The sequence below is a fragment of the Manis pentadactyla genome, chromosome 3 (assembly GCF_030020395.1).
Source record: "Manis pentadactyla isolate mManPen7 chromosome 3, mManPen7.hap1, whole genome shotgun sequence".
Taxonomy (NCBI): Eukaryota; Metazoa; Chordata; class Mammalia; order Pholidota; family Manidae; genus Manis; species Manis pentadactyla.
In genome coordinates this window covers 171,980,406-171,994,359 of record NC_080021.1, presented here as the reverse complement: position 1 = coordinate 171,994,359, position 13,954 = coordinate 171,980,406, and positions in this window count along the sequence as shown.

The window sequence follows — 13,954 nt, the reverse complement described above, 5'->3', positions numbered from 1 at the left end:
GAGATGTATTTGATTAATTTAATCATTGTGTGAATTGATACCATGATTAGCCCCTGCCAAGTATGAAGTGCCAAAAAATAAATTTTATTTTGGGGGGAATGAATCTGCAGGTCTGTGTGTTCACCCCCATGTGCTGCCTATGCAGAAAGACTGGGTTTACTGGGACCTTTGGGATATTTCAGACTAAGGCCCTCACTGCATCCTAAGGCTGGTGGGGGTGCCTCGGGCCTGGGGTGGGGCCTTGTTTTGTGTCCTCTCTGCCCAGGGCTGCTCCACAGGCATCCTTCTACCTTTTTCTCCCAAGACAAACCAGCAAGAAGGATGCTGTTTGATGGGCTTCTTAGTCATGGAATATGGAGGGGGATGAAGAGGTCCTGTGGCAGTCCCAGGGGAGCTTGGACTCACCAGACCTCTCCCACTTCTGAACGAGTGCAGGCTCTGAATCCAGGGAGAGCAGGGAAAAGAGGGACCCTTGGCGATCAGGCAGTCAGCAGCCAATCCCTGGGCGAGCCAGGCTGGGGGCTCTTGTAAATGCTCAGAGCCTGGAAAAAATTGTCCTGTGCCGGGTTGGTTCTTGCCAAGGCTGGACCTGCCTTTAATGACAACTGAGGCCAGACTGGTATGCAGACAATACCTGGGACACTCCTTTATCCTTTGAGTGACCAAGCTTGACATAGTGGTGTGCTGGACCCTGTCCTGGAGAATGGGCTGGAGGTTTCTCTTTGGGGCCTAAGGTTTGATGCTAAGGCTAAAGTGATTTGGAGATTTTGTTTAGATTGAGAAGAGTTGAAGGAAGACTTTGTTCAAGGGGGCCCACGCCAGGGCCAGGTGGAGTCCTGGTCTGGGGGAACCTCACGCAGAGGGATGCAGACGATACCTGGGACACTCTCCTGTCTTTTGAGTCTACAGAACCTAAGATATGCTCCATAGTCTCAGAGAACTTGGGAACAGCTTGGATAGGAGAGGAAATTCCAGCTCAAATCTAGAGACTTGGGTTTAGGCTCAATGTCTGGCCCATGAACAAGAAACCTCCATCTCTTATGTGGGACTCACTCACCTGGGCCAGACCTCTCAGGTCCCTAACCCTGCAAGCCTCACCATGAGGTTAGTTTGCATCACTGGGTAGGGATCTACATAATTTAATTGGCTTTTGGTTATATGGAGTCTGGATCCCTGACCTAAAGAGGCTCAGAGCGGTTATGCACCTGGACTAGTGTCACAGAGTTTGGAGCACCAAGGCCAGGATTGGAACCCAGGTCTTCTGATTCAAGATCTGTTGCTCTTACCACAATACCCAGCATCTCCTATCTGCTGTGTCTCAGATTTCAAGGTTCCACAAGCCATGTCAAGCCACATCCTCTGTGTCTGATCTCCTTCCTGGAGTCCATTAAGCTAAAAGAGACTTCTAAGGAGGGTAACTTGCATTAATTTTGTTTTGTCACTTTTTACAAATCAAAGAAATATTGGCATGTAATTTGAAAAGCCAAATAGTGCTAAAATGCTTATAAAAATGCAGCAATCTCTTTGCCCTAGACCTTAAGCCTCCCTCATTTTTGATTCCCCAGAGAATTTCAAATTATTTTATCTGTTTTTGCTAATATATTCCTTTACATTCCTAAAAATATGCATATACTGCTGTCTATTGCCTCATGGAATTTTAGACATTGTTTGTTTTGGTTGATTAAGAGTCTGAGTTACACTCCTTTCTTTCTCCCTTCTTCTCAGTATAGATATGACAGTGCTTGGTTGTATCAAGACTGATAAGCTTTTTCTGACATTTCTGATGAGTACAAAGAAGCTGGGGAAGGATGGATGGACCTGGCTGATTAAGGACTGCTGAGCGCTCTTGGGGTAAGAAGTTTCTTCAGAGCCCTCCCTCTGTGACATTTAGGGGTTGGCTAGGTGAGCCACGCAGGGCACCCCTGCCTTGACCACTTCTGGAGTAAAGGATCAGCTTCTCCTACTACCTATCCCTTTTTTGGACTCAAATCAGAATATCCTTATTATTATGGAGGGTTAACACAGTGAAAAAGAAAAAACAGAAAACACAGGCAGTATGTAAAGAAAAACACAAGTGCTATGGTTGGGACTCCTGGAACACGGTGGCTGGCAGCACGAGGAGTCCACAGCCCTGGGAATATGACTTGGCTCTTCTGAGTCCTCTCTGAGATGTGGGTGACAGCAGTGCTTCCCCATGGTTTGGTTGTTTGGAGTGAATGACAGAATATACTCCAGGCACTTCGCCCTGGCTCCTGGCTGACTCTGATTAAATGTAGGTGAGAATGATATGGTGCTGAAGATGATGAAAGTGGTTGCTGAGTTCTCCCTGGCTGAATCTACATATGATTTTATTTGTCAGTATGTCCGCAAGGATAACTTCTCATGCTTTTGACATATTTCCAGAGCAAAATACTTGTTTTCATGTAGTTAAATTAATTTTTAGTTGTTCTGAGTTGGGGTTGTTAACTGTCCTCCCTGGAAATGCCATTTTAGGAAGTAATTTGGGCCAGTAGGAGGAACAGAGAAGGTGAGCAGAGCTGATGGGGCTGGGTTCCCCTTCTGTCTTAGAGGATTCTTGCTAATCAGTGCTGTGTATTGGGCTTCTATGGAAGAGTGTTAGCAGAGGGTTTTGCTCCATCAAAACACATGCACATGTGTGCACACACCACTCCGAGATTCGATGGGATCCTGCTCAATGAATGCTGATGATAGAAGGCTTCAAACACGCCCTCAAAAATATACAGACATTTATAATTTATATTGTATGTTTTTCACTTGTGAGGATGAAGTGGGGGCTTAATCAACTACCACAGCCCAGGGCTGTCAAGGCTTTAGCATGTTAAAAAAGAAAAATAAAAGTACACCAAAGAGAGGACAAAGAGAGGACATAGAGAGAGGGAAAAGTCTTATGTCCAAGCAGGGAACCTGCTCCAGAGTGGAATCCAGGATGCTGTGGGGATGAGTTCTGGGGAGGAAAATAGGGAATGGGCTTTTAGAGCCCAAAGACAGCAAGCTCTCCTATCAGGGGAAAGCCAAGTCTCTGAGTGAGGCTAACAGGCCTGAGACTGTGCGATCATCTGGCGTGCGAGCCCTGGGCTGGTCGGTCCTGGCCTGCTGGTTTGGGATGTGGTGCCCAGAGTGTCTGCTGGGCTGAGGCCCCACTCACAGCGCTGGTGTCTCCTTGCCTGTGCCATGTGCAGGGCGGCCCCTGCATCGGCAGGCGAGTGGCCAGGACAGGTCTTTATCTCCTGTGACAGGGCAGAGCTGCCTGTGCGGTGAAGACCCCAGCAGATCGCTCTGTTTTTGATGATCGGGATCCCTCACTCTACTTTGCCCCCTGACTGAAATATCAATACAGCACAAAGAGCAGCCTAAAGGACTGCATTCTAATACTGGCTGTGTCTTGACAGGGTTGACGTCTTTAAAGTTGCCCTCCATCCCTTTGGCTTGACTCTAAGACCTTATACCGGGCTGGAGGGTGGGCACGGTGGGGCCCATTGTAAGTGATTCTTTCATCCACCCCGTTTTTGGTAGCATTTGTCACCCTGCTTTCTATGGAATTTCAAATCCTGAACCCCTGCTGGGTTCTGCCTTGTGGACCTGCTCCCTATCAGCTCCATCTCTTCTGTGGCATTTTTATCCGGGGCTGTGTCTTCTTCCCCTTCTGCACTTGTCAGTTGTTGTTCTCCCATCTGCCTCCTGTTTTCCTCAAATTTGTTGAGATCCCTTGTCCACTGAGACCCTTCCTCTCATCTTCCTCACTATGGTATTTTATAATTTCATTACTGCTTTATTATAGCTTAATGGTATTTGTGAGGGGGGAGGAAGGCGAAGAGCCTGGGTAAGCAGCCCACCCCTTGGCCTGCCATAGACGTAGCCCGTTGGAGGTGAAGCACTTAAGGGATTTCACTGGGGTTTTCTCAGCTGGGAAGCATACCTGGAGGGTGACTTATTCCCGTGGCTGGACAAAAGGGCAAACCTGGAGAATGTAGACTAATTAGCTGGCCAGCCAGTGTTTGCAGTTGCAGGAAGCCCTGGTGTGGGCCATCAGCCTCTGAACCCCAGGCTGTCCCTAAGGCTGTGCAGGCAGCAGCGGACAGTGCTCCCCACCTCCAGCCTTCTTACACCTCTCGGACATCACCAGCAATTTCATGGAAGGAGATCCTGGGGGCTCAGCTGAGCAGAGACCCAGCCCAATTCTGACATCAGGAGCAGCAGTCTTGGCTAGGGCCAGGGCTTGTATTGGGGTGACTGGGGGCCAAGCACTCTGTCTCATGGTTTTGCTGTCATGTGCAGTCTTCCAAATACCTTTTCATTGTAGTCTCATTGCCCTAAATGTATTTGAAAAAAGTATACATAGTTACAATAATTGTCCTCCAAGCTTTGGCCTCTAAGGCAGGAGTGAGGCTCACTGCTCCAAGGCAATGGGATTGCATAATTGTACCTTTCCTGAGTGATTGATTCTTTTGGGGTCTGGTCATTGAGGACATGAAGATGAACTGAGTGATCCATTTCCTCTAAAAGCACTTTCGGCTATGCAGTTGTCAGGAGGAAGTAAGCAGGGTGCATGGGGTGTGCACAGGACCCAACTGCAGGTGAAATGGCCCCTGGCTTCCCAGGCCTGCCCTGCCACCCCAGGTCCACAGCTGGTCAGCAGGCCTTGAAGTGGGAAGACAGAGGCCCTTCTGAGAGTAAATGCTGGGGGCTGTGAGGGGTTGGGGGACTGGGGGTGCGCAGGCAAGGGTGTTTTGTTTGGCTGAGCAGGCTCAGAATTTCCACATGGCTGGCTGAGCAGGTGCTTGGCTCCTGCCTCACTTTGGAGGCATAACAGGAGTGCAGGAGCTTGTAAGCCTTCCTGAACACATGCTCTGGGTTCTGCAAAAGGCATCAGGGCAATGCTAAGTGGACTCCACTTTCAGTCATACTCCTGGGCCACAGGTGCCCTGGTCTCTGCCTGAATCCTTGGACACTGACATGAGAAGTCCTGATGGCTTTTCCTTGTTAAGCCTCTCATTGTGGCAGCAAATCCAGCTTGCTTCTAACCAAAAGGATCCAGGGACTCCCCACTCCTGGGAGTGATCCTAACACTGCTTTCTGAGCTCTCACTGTGCAGACCAGCTGGCCAGCCTGCCCACCTGCACCCTGCCTACCTACTCAGGGCCAGGGCTGTTCTTTCAATGGCAAGGGGGAAAACTTGGTTACTTCCCTGTTGCTGCAAATTCCCACCCATTTCATGTAATAGGATCATAAAATGGGAGCCCACACATACCCTTTTAACAGGCAAGCAGCTACTTGAGAGTTATAGGCAGACAGAATGTCTGAAAAATGACTGAAGTTTGACATATGTGCCAGTGAATGACTTAAAAACTAAGAAACGGAATTTTTTGGACTATCAGCCCTCCTGGGCTACATAAAAAACAAAAACAAACCTTTTCATTTTAAAGGTTCTAAGCAGAGCTCAGTGCTTATTACCAACTTGGGGCGACCCTTTTCGGGGCTAAGTATTATAACACCTCCCATATTTGAAGGTCAGTTATTTGACAACCTCAGTGGTCCCAACCCAAGGCAAGCTCTTGGCAATAAGCTGTCTGTAAGTTGCCCAGATCATTGACACACATTTGTGTATGGGAGCTCAGGTACCTTACTCAGTGCACGCCCGCTATCCTGGCTCTCCCTCTGAGATACTGGCCTGTCTCCCTCACATTTTTTAAAACACGCAGCTCCAGTGAGCTTCTCTTCTCTGGTTTACTGACCCACAGAAGAGAAGGAGGGGCTGCTTCTACAGGCAGACACCTCTATATTTGTTTATTTTTTATTAAGATATTGTTGATACACAATCTTATGAAGGTTTCACATGAGCAACATTGTGGTTGCAGCATTACCCATATTATTGAGTCCCCCCCAACACACCCCATTGCAGTCACTGTCCATCAGTGTAGTAAGATGCTATAGAGTCACTACTTGTCTTCTTTGCTACGCTGTCTTTCCCATGACCCCCCATGAGGGAGACACCTCTGTAGACCAAAAGGAGTGACCACTGATAGCTTGGCACTGGGACTAGAGGCTGATATATTTTTAAAAATTCAGGATTTAAGAGTATGGCAGCTCAGGAATTATGCCCACAATATAATAACAAAGAAACAAGTATGCATACATACATGTATATACATACATGAGCATGCACATGCACATACATAAATATTTTATTAAGTGTGGGAAAATATACCATGGTTTGTGCTTATGACTACAATTTAGTAAAAAGAAAAAATTATACATTTTATAAGTTGACAAATGCATGAACAGTGTTGGATAAAAGAGTTCCCACTTACCTCATTTATCCAGAATAATGAGGGCATGGGGATTTGGAATACTGGAATATGAGGCTAATCCCAGGGTGTTTCCTATGGAGTGGTATGGTCTTCAAAGAACTTCATGGGCATGTCAGTTTGGGAAAGGGCACATGTTCCACTGCCCTGTTGGAGATTCATATTCATAATACTTTGAGGTCTCTGTGAAACCCTGTGGTAAAGGAACCTTATTTAACTTTGTATAACTCAGTGTATGAATCAGCATTCCTGCAATTACAAGTGCCCAAGCCAAAGGGAATTTGCTGGTTCAGGCAATGGAGCAGTGCAGGACGTCGTCCATGGGCTTTAGCCACAGCTGAGTCCCGGGGCCTGAATGATGTGATGGGGGCTCATTCTTCATCTTGTGGCTTAATTTTCTTCTGCTCTGTCTTCTTAGGCTGGCTCTTTCCATGTGATGGTTTCTAAAATTCTAAGCTTACAACATCCTTTTAGCTAAAGAGCTGCTCCCTCTCAGTGGTTCTGGTAAAAATCCTTGAATTGAGTCTCTTTCTGCCTGGCTTGAGTTTCATGCTGATCCCTGAACTGATTCCCATGGTCAGAGAGATCTTATTGTCCAGGCCTGAATCAGGGTCCAACTCTGGCCCAAGCAGTGTGTATGTGTGGGACAGCCTCTTGCAAACTATACAAACTGGGTGGTGGGGGAACATGGGGGCGGGATGGGTCCTCGAAGGAAAACTGAGGTGTACTTACAGGGAAGGGAGGGATGAATGCTGAGCAGGCAGAAACAACAGATTCCAACTCTGACAATAGAGCCCTTTTATTGTGTAAAACTTACTGGAACACACATGGAGAAATACTGCCAAGTGCTTATCATACATTTTTTCAAATAAGTTTAGAATACAATAAAATACGCATGCAGGCAAATGTGTGACTGAACCTTTCTTTGATGATTTAAAAACCTCAGTGTATCATGCATTACCTCAGGTTAACCTGAGTGTTGAAACATCCTGTTCACTCACCAATGAGATTATTTGCTTCTTGATAAATGGGAGGTTACAGCACAGCCAGAGTGCAGGGCACGGGGAGCCTGGGAAAGTTCGTTTATAGGACAGTGGCCGCAAGTGTGTCATGTCCTGTGTAGAGCTCTCGAGTTCTGACAGTGCTGGCACATGCCATCTCACTTCTTCCACGCACAACCCTCTTTGTGGTTGTCATTCCCCAATGTGGATGGGGAGTTGAGGCTTGGAGAGGTTAAGTAACTTGGGACATTTGAGGAAACGATGTTTTTAAAGCAAACCTTGTGAACAGCGATGCTTTCAAATGACACCATGAATTTGGAGGAAAGGGAGTGTAAGAGGCAAGATGCTGTCAAGGTTTTGAAGGAATTTTGGGATGCCTTTCAAGGGGCACACAGTCACAGGTGTGTGGCTTGGGAAATGATCAGGTTGAAAGCCCTTTGGGAATGGCAGCTGTATGTGTGTGGGGGTCATTCCCTGCTGCGCCTAGTACTGAGTTAGCGGTCAGACCTGCTGACTGCTTCTGGGCACACACAGATACAAAAATGTCATCTAAGGTGCCATAGGGCTTCTTTGAACAATGTTTTTTTTTTACTTACAAGTCTAATATATAGGAAGGAAAGATTGCATCTGGGAGCTGGAGGTCATTTGAGGAGATCTGTGAATGTTTAAGCTCTTGGCTTGCAATAGTTAATCACTTATGAGTATATTCTCTTTATCCTAGAAAAGAGGAAAAGATATTTTCATCTTGTGATGTAACATGTAGTCCCATCTACTATGCTTGTTTTACCATAAGCTCTCAAACATTGGCGTTTAGGGAGTGCTTGCCGATTCTATGGCTCGGAAGACACTGTGCCCCCTACCTTTGCTTGCCATCTGCCCCAGGGATCTGTCTGGCTTGAGGCTCTCTCAGCGCTCTTTTCCAGACTCCTGGTCCAGCCGTGACTGTCACTGTGCCCTGGGCGTGCCTGCTGAGGACCCGCCCAGATGGTCCTCAGTGCTTTCCAGCATCTCCATGGCTCTTGTTTTCTTGACTCCATCCAGTGGGTTCCCTCCTTGAGGGGTGGTGACTCAGAAACCTTGCTTCTCCCTCCACGAGGTCCATCATATATGCCGCCTTCTAGATAGGCCTTCCTTCTCCCCGCCTACCTCACAGCCCGTCTGAGCTCTGCTCATCAGGATGGATGGGATGCCCAGCCTATCACAGCACTGGCCATGCTTCCTCTTCCCATTCACTTACCTATATGTACATTTATTCATTCCTTCAGAAAATATGTATTGGGTGCCAGGCACTCTTCTGGGTGCTTTGGGCTCCACTAGTAAATAGAGCGCACACAGAGCCTGTCCTTGGGGCAGACATTCATTCATAATAAACATAATGAACAATGAATAATTATATAAGATAATGTATATTACATAAATAGCCAATACATACTAAGAAGCACAACAAGTAAAGTGTATGATCAGTTGAAAGGTGAAGAGCGTCGTGGACAGAGGAGAAGGTCATGGGGCCGAGAAGTCTTGGAGTCCTGGGGGTGCAGATTGTGTTTATGGAATGGTGGGGTGGGCCTTGCAGAGGTGAGATCTGAGAGTCTCGGTGAAGATGACATCGGGGCACGTCTAGAGCAAAGGCCCTGAGGCAGGCATGTTTCTGTCCAGGTGTGTCCAGGGAGCAGCGAGGTGGCCAGTGAGGGTTGTAGAGACCAAAGCCAGGAATTTGGCTGTCATGCTGAGACGAGCCAGTGTCAAGCTTGCAACTGAGAAATGCCCAGATCTGGTTTATATCACAACCCACTGTGTTCACCCAGGCTGCCGGGGAGCAAGGGTGGAAGCAGGACCTGGGAGGAGGCTTACTGCACAGAGGGTGATGTGGGCCCATACCTGGCTGCTGGAAGTATGGGGGTAAAGAGAAAAGTGTCACATCCTGGGTATGTTTTGAAGGTGGGTTACGTGGAACTGTGGATTGGAGGCAGAGTGAAAATAAGAGGGGGTCAAGCAGGACTCCGGAACCTTGGGTCTGAGTGACTGGATGGATGGACTTGCCAGCCACAGAGACTGGGAAGGTATCCAAGGGTTTAAAACAGAGGACTGGTATAACCCAAAACGTCTTTTGGAAAAATCTCTTTGTGGATGGATTTAAGCCATTTTGGCTTATCACCAGTCCCCAGGTTGTCTTGGTAAAGTGAGTAGCTTCAGCAAGAGGTTGGGGTTCTGTGTCCACATACCTAAGGGGATGTGTTTCAGTGGAAACAATCTCAGGCCAAATTCTGGCACATGCCTAAGTGCTAGCAAACTGGCCCAGCACAGCCACATAACCTGCTCTGTGAAATTGAGTTAGGTCCTTATTGTCTAACTCTAGGCCCTCTGACAAACTTTAATGTGAATGTTCCTATTTAAGATAACTCCCAAATTTCTCTAGTCAAATCAAGCAGAGTCAGGGGCACAGAACCAATGACAGCTCTGGACTTGGATTTCCAGGCTGTTGGGTTTGCTGGATTCTTAGACTGTTTGTACAAGAGCCCTGGTGCTTCTGTGGCCCTTCTGGTCCTCTAATGCTGCTCATTTCACTGGGGGGTAATTAACAAACTTTGTGCAATGAACAAACCCTTTAAGGCAGATTTAGGTAGCAGTATTTGAAAGCTTGCAGTGGTCACTTTTGGATAGTGGAATGATGATTGGGTAGTTAAGTGTTAGCTAACTGTCCCAAGGGGGTAGGTTTACATATGTAATTTCACACATACACTTCAGTGAACAATTATGTATTTGCAAGCAAAGTAATAATAGTTTTGGCTGCTGTGTGGGAGGTGGGTTGGAGGAGACTAGAGTAGATTTAGAGAGTCCATTCAGGATACCTTTACACAAGCCCCAGTGAGAGAGGATTAGGAATAAAAGGAGCAATCCCTGGGTGCTGACTGTAGAAAGAACTAAATAAGGAAGAAAACTGAGCTGGAGATTCCCCAAAACTTGGACTTTATAGCTGGACACATTGGCATTTGTGGTGGGATATGCCTGCTCTCCTGATCAGACTCTAATATCCCTGGGAGCAGCAACTAGGCTTTCACCCCGTGTCCTTGGGGCTGGCCCTGGCCTGGTACAGAATTGGTGCTCGGCAAGAGTTTGTCAGATTCCTAGGGAAAGGAACAGTATGTGATGGGAAGAGAAATCAGGGAGAAGGAGATGAGATGAGAAGGGATGGAGGCCTATCTGGTGGGGAAAGGTAGAGTGAGGTCCACTAGGATCTGATGAGGACTTTGGTTGTTTTCTATCCCAGCTGGACCCAAGTGAGGAGGCTAGACACTACCAGTGCAAAGCGCGTGGTAGAGCCAGGTCATGGGAGCTTGCTCTGCGGTGGTTGTCTCAAGTGTCTCCACTCCAATGGGGGCGCTGTGCAGGTGAAGCAGTTCAGCCCAGGACTGCCTGGTGTGTGGATCTGGCACCTGCTCTGTGCCGTGGCACTGGGACATGCTGAGCTCCAGCTATGAGACAGAACCACCTGGTTGACTGAACAACGTCATCATCCTTCAACCGACTACAGTTAAGTCATTTCCTGGTCCTTTCACTGATACTTAAAAAATGATGGTGAGGGTTGGGGGGAAGAAAACCAAGCCCATGACGTGTTTCATCACCACACCCCTTGCAATTTCCTAGAGTTACTCACCTGGTAACTAAGCTGTTCACAGCTTGTCTCCTACCCTTCATGGGATTTGTAACAAGGTCAATCGTTGGCCATCACAAAGACCTGGAGGAGGGCTTTTTATGTCATCCTGGGGAAGGAGGCAGGATTACCAGGCACACTTTCGGGTCTGAATGCTGACTGTGCAATGCTAAGCATTCTGTTTAAACAAACATTATTTATGTTCGGCAGGAGAACCATTCCCCACTGTCTGCTTTCTCTTCACTCACATAAAGCTGCACATTTAATTTCAGTTTACACATATATAAACCATATCTTTAGGAGCAGCCTGGGAAATCTTGGTTGAAGATGGATTTTGCCACTGGAAAACACAGAGGTGAGTTGACATCTGTATATTGTGTTATCAGAAGCGTGACACATGCAGTTGATTGGGGCCAGGTGCTTCACAGAATCCATATGAGTGAAGTTGTAAACTTCTACTTGACAGACAGGCAAGGTGACAGCCCAGTTCTTGTTAGCCAAGCTTGATTACCAATATCTGCTTTCTAGTTTAGGGGTAGTAACTGAGTAAAAAACCTTGGGATGCAGTGGAAAAGAAGCTAAGGTCTGGCCAAAAATAACAATCTTTGATCAGTTGGTATGTATTTGACCTGTAAAATCATCTCCAAGTGGATAGGAGGCCAGTGGGGAGCAGACAATAATTTAGGTTAATCTTAGAGGATTGAGAGAATTCACTGGGTGTTCACCTTTTTACTATTTACTTCAAGGCTTGTATCTACAGTGACATTTTTCTCATTGGCTGTGCATGGCCTGGGTAGATAAACTCTGATTTAACTCACATTCAGTGCATTCTGAGTCTGTGACATCTTGAAATCATAGCTGGTTCATTGAGTGAAATGAGGAACAGAGAGAAACAAACCTGAAGGGGTATCACCTTTGTTTCCTAATTTATCCTTCCCTGGGTTAGTTCACTAAACAGTTCAGTTTTCACTGGATTATTTCCTGAAAGCTTTGTCCTTGTGGGTGAATTTGCCTATTTTTGGGAGTCCGACAGCTAGATGTTGATATCTAACTTCTCTCAGTTTAGCTAAAAACAATAAATCAGATTATTTCCTTTGGGTTTATCTGCAGGATGAGGTGAGGAGATAATGGCATGCTGCTTATGAGCAAGTCTACCACCTGGTAAGTGAGATAGCCTTAATTTTAGCTTTTGCTTTACTTGTATATTTGCTCTTGAAAGAGTAGTTTTTCCATGTTTTTAGTAAATCAATGGACTTATGCACTTATATGTACATTTGGGCATTTTAAGTTGAGGTGAGGCTGTGTATTGGGATTATAAGATAACATCTGTCCTGGAAAGTATTTCTGGAAGTTTGTCAGCATTTTGGTGAATCTTTGAGCTGGCTATGTGGACTGCTCTCTTTTCTTCTAAGATATGGAGCTCAGTTTGCTAATACCTTGCATTTATGCTATTGTGTAGTATTGAGCTTTCAAGGAATGACTGATGTCCTTAATCACAAATGGAAGCATGGGGGAGTTTTTCAAAGTCCCTGATGATGGGAAGTAATGTGAAATGGCAAAAATTCTGCCAGCCCTGCCCTTCATCTCCCCATCTCTCCATGGTAGCGTGGATGATGATAATAACAATAAATATTCAGTAAGTGCTTCAACAGTAAGCCAGGTACCCTTATATTTATTCCACATTAATTGTTTCCTCACAACAACCCTATCCTATGAGGCATCCTCTTTCTCAGTGTCAGGAAGGTGAAGCATGAATGAGCTGTGATGATTGTTGACTGTTCTGGTCTTGATGGGCCCCCAGCTTTCCTGGGCTCTTCTTGTCAGAGTCCTGGAAACTTCTGAGGCCAAACAGGGGGCTCTAGCATGAGCAGTTACAACCTTGGGACTGACCTATGGTTGATTCCAAGCTCTTACCGTGCGGCTGGTGGCATCTTGGTTGGAATCTGCTCCCCTCCCTGTTGAGCTCTGTGATTTTGGCTGGGAGAATGTCCCTGCCCTCTCTTTGAGCCCTTCCCACCATCTGAGCTTTCCTGGGGTTTTGCTCTGGCATCTCTGACTCATTCCCGCCCACCCATCCCTGGGTCTCTGTAGGACATTATTTGGTTGTTGGTATGTGAATATTAATAGTTCTAGCATTGGCTTTTTCTTTAAGCAAACCCTAAAACTAAGAAAATAATTGGAATTTCAAGAAGAGCTGTCTGTTGTGTTTTTATATGGCTCCACAAAGTGCGATGTGCTGGCCCAGTTGCTGAATCTGGCTTTCAGGCTGGGGTCCTCTGGAGCGTCTCCCACGGGTCCTCATGGGGACATCATCTGGGCCTAGGGATATGCTGCCTTTTTGCCCAAGTCTGTTTCTGAAAAACTCTACAAATAAAGCTTTTGTTTTTGTCTGTACTTCCCACAGCAGCTTTATGTCTATTAAAATGCTTTAAAAATAGGGACTGAGGGCCCTTAGAATACTGTAAGAGTTGATTTGAAGGGACAAGAAAGTGACAACTCCAGTAAAATGTCTCATTGTCATCTACCAACCTCCACACGACAGGGAAGAGTGTTGCACGTGCCGAGGTGGCTGTGCATAGTCAGCTCTCACCCAGGGGAGCCACACACAGCACAGTGGGGAAGAGCAAGGCTCTGGTTAAAAAGCTAGACTGACTGGAGTTTGAATCCATGTTATACCTGCTGGGTGACCTGGGGTTTCTCTGGGCCTCTCTCTACCCATATATACATGGAGATAATCATAGGGCTCATGTAAGGATTAAATATAGTAATACTCTATAAATGTCAGCGCCTACTCATAGTGTGCACCCTATGTAGTGTACACACCAGGCTAGTGTACACTAGCACACAGCTACTTCATACTGTGCACAGCCTGGACTGAGGCTACTCTTGCGGCTAAAGTCTGCACCTTACCCCCACAGCTGCCCATGCTTGCTTTCCTTCCTGGAGGTACTGTGGCTCCCACCTTCCCACAACTG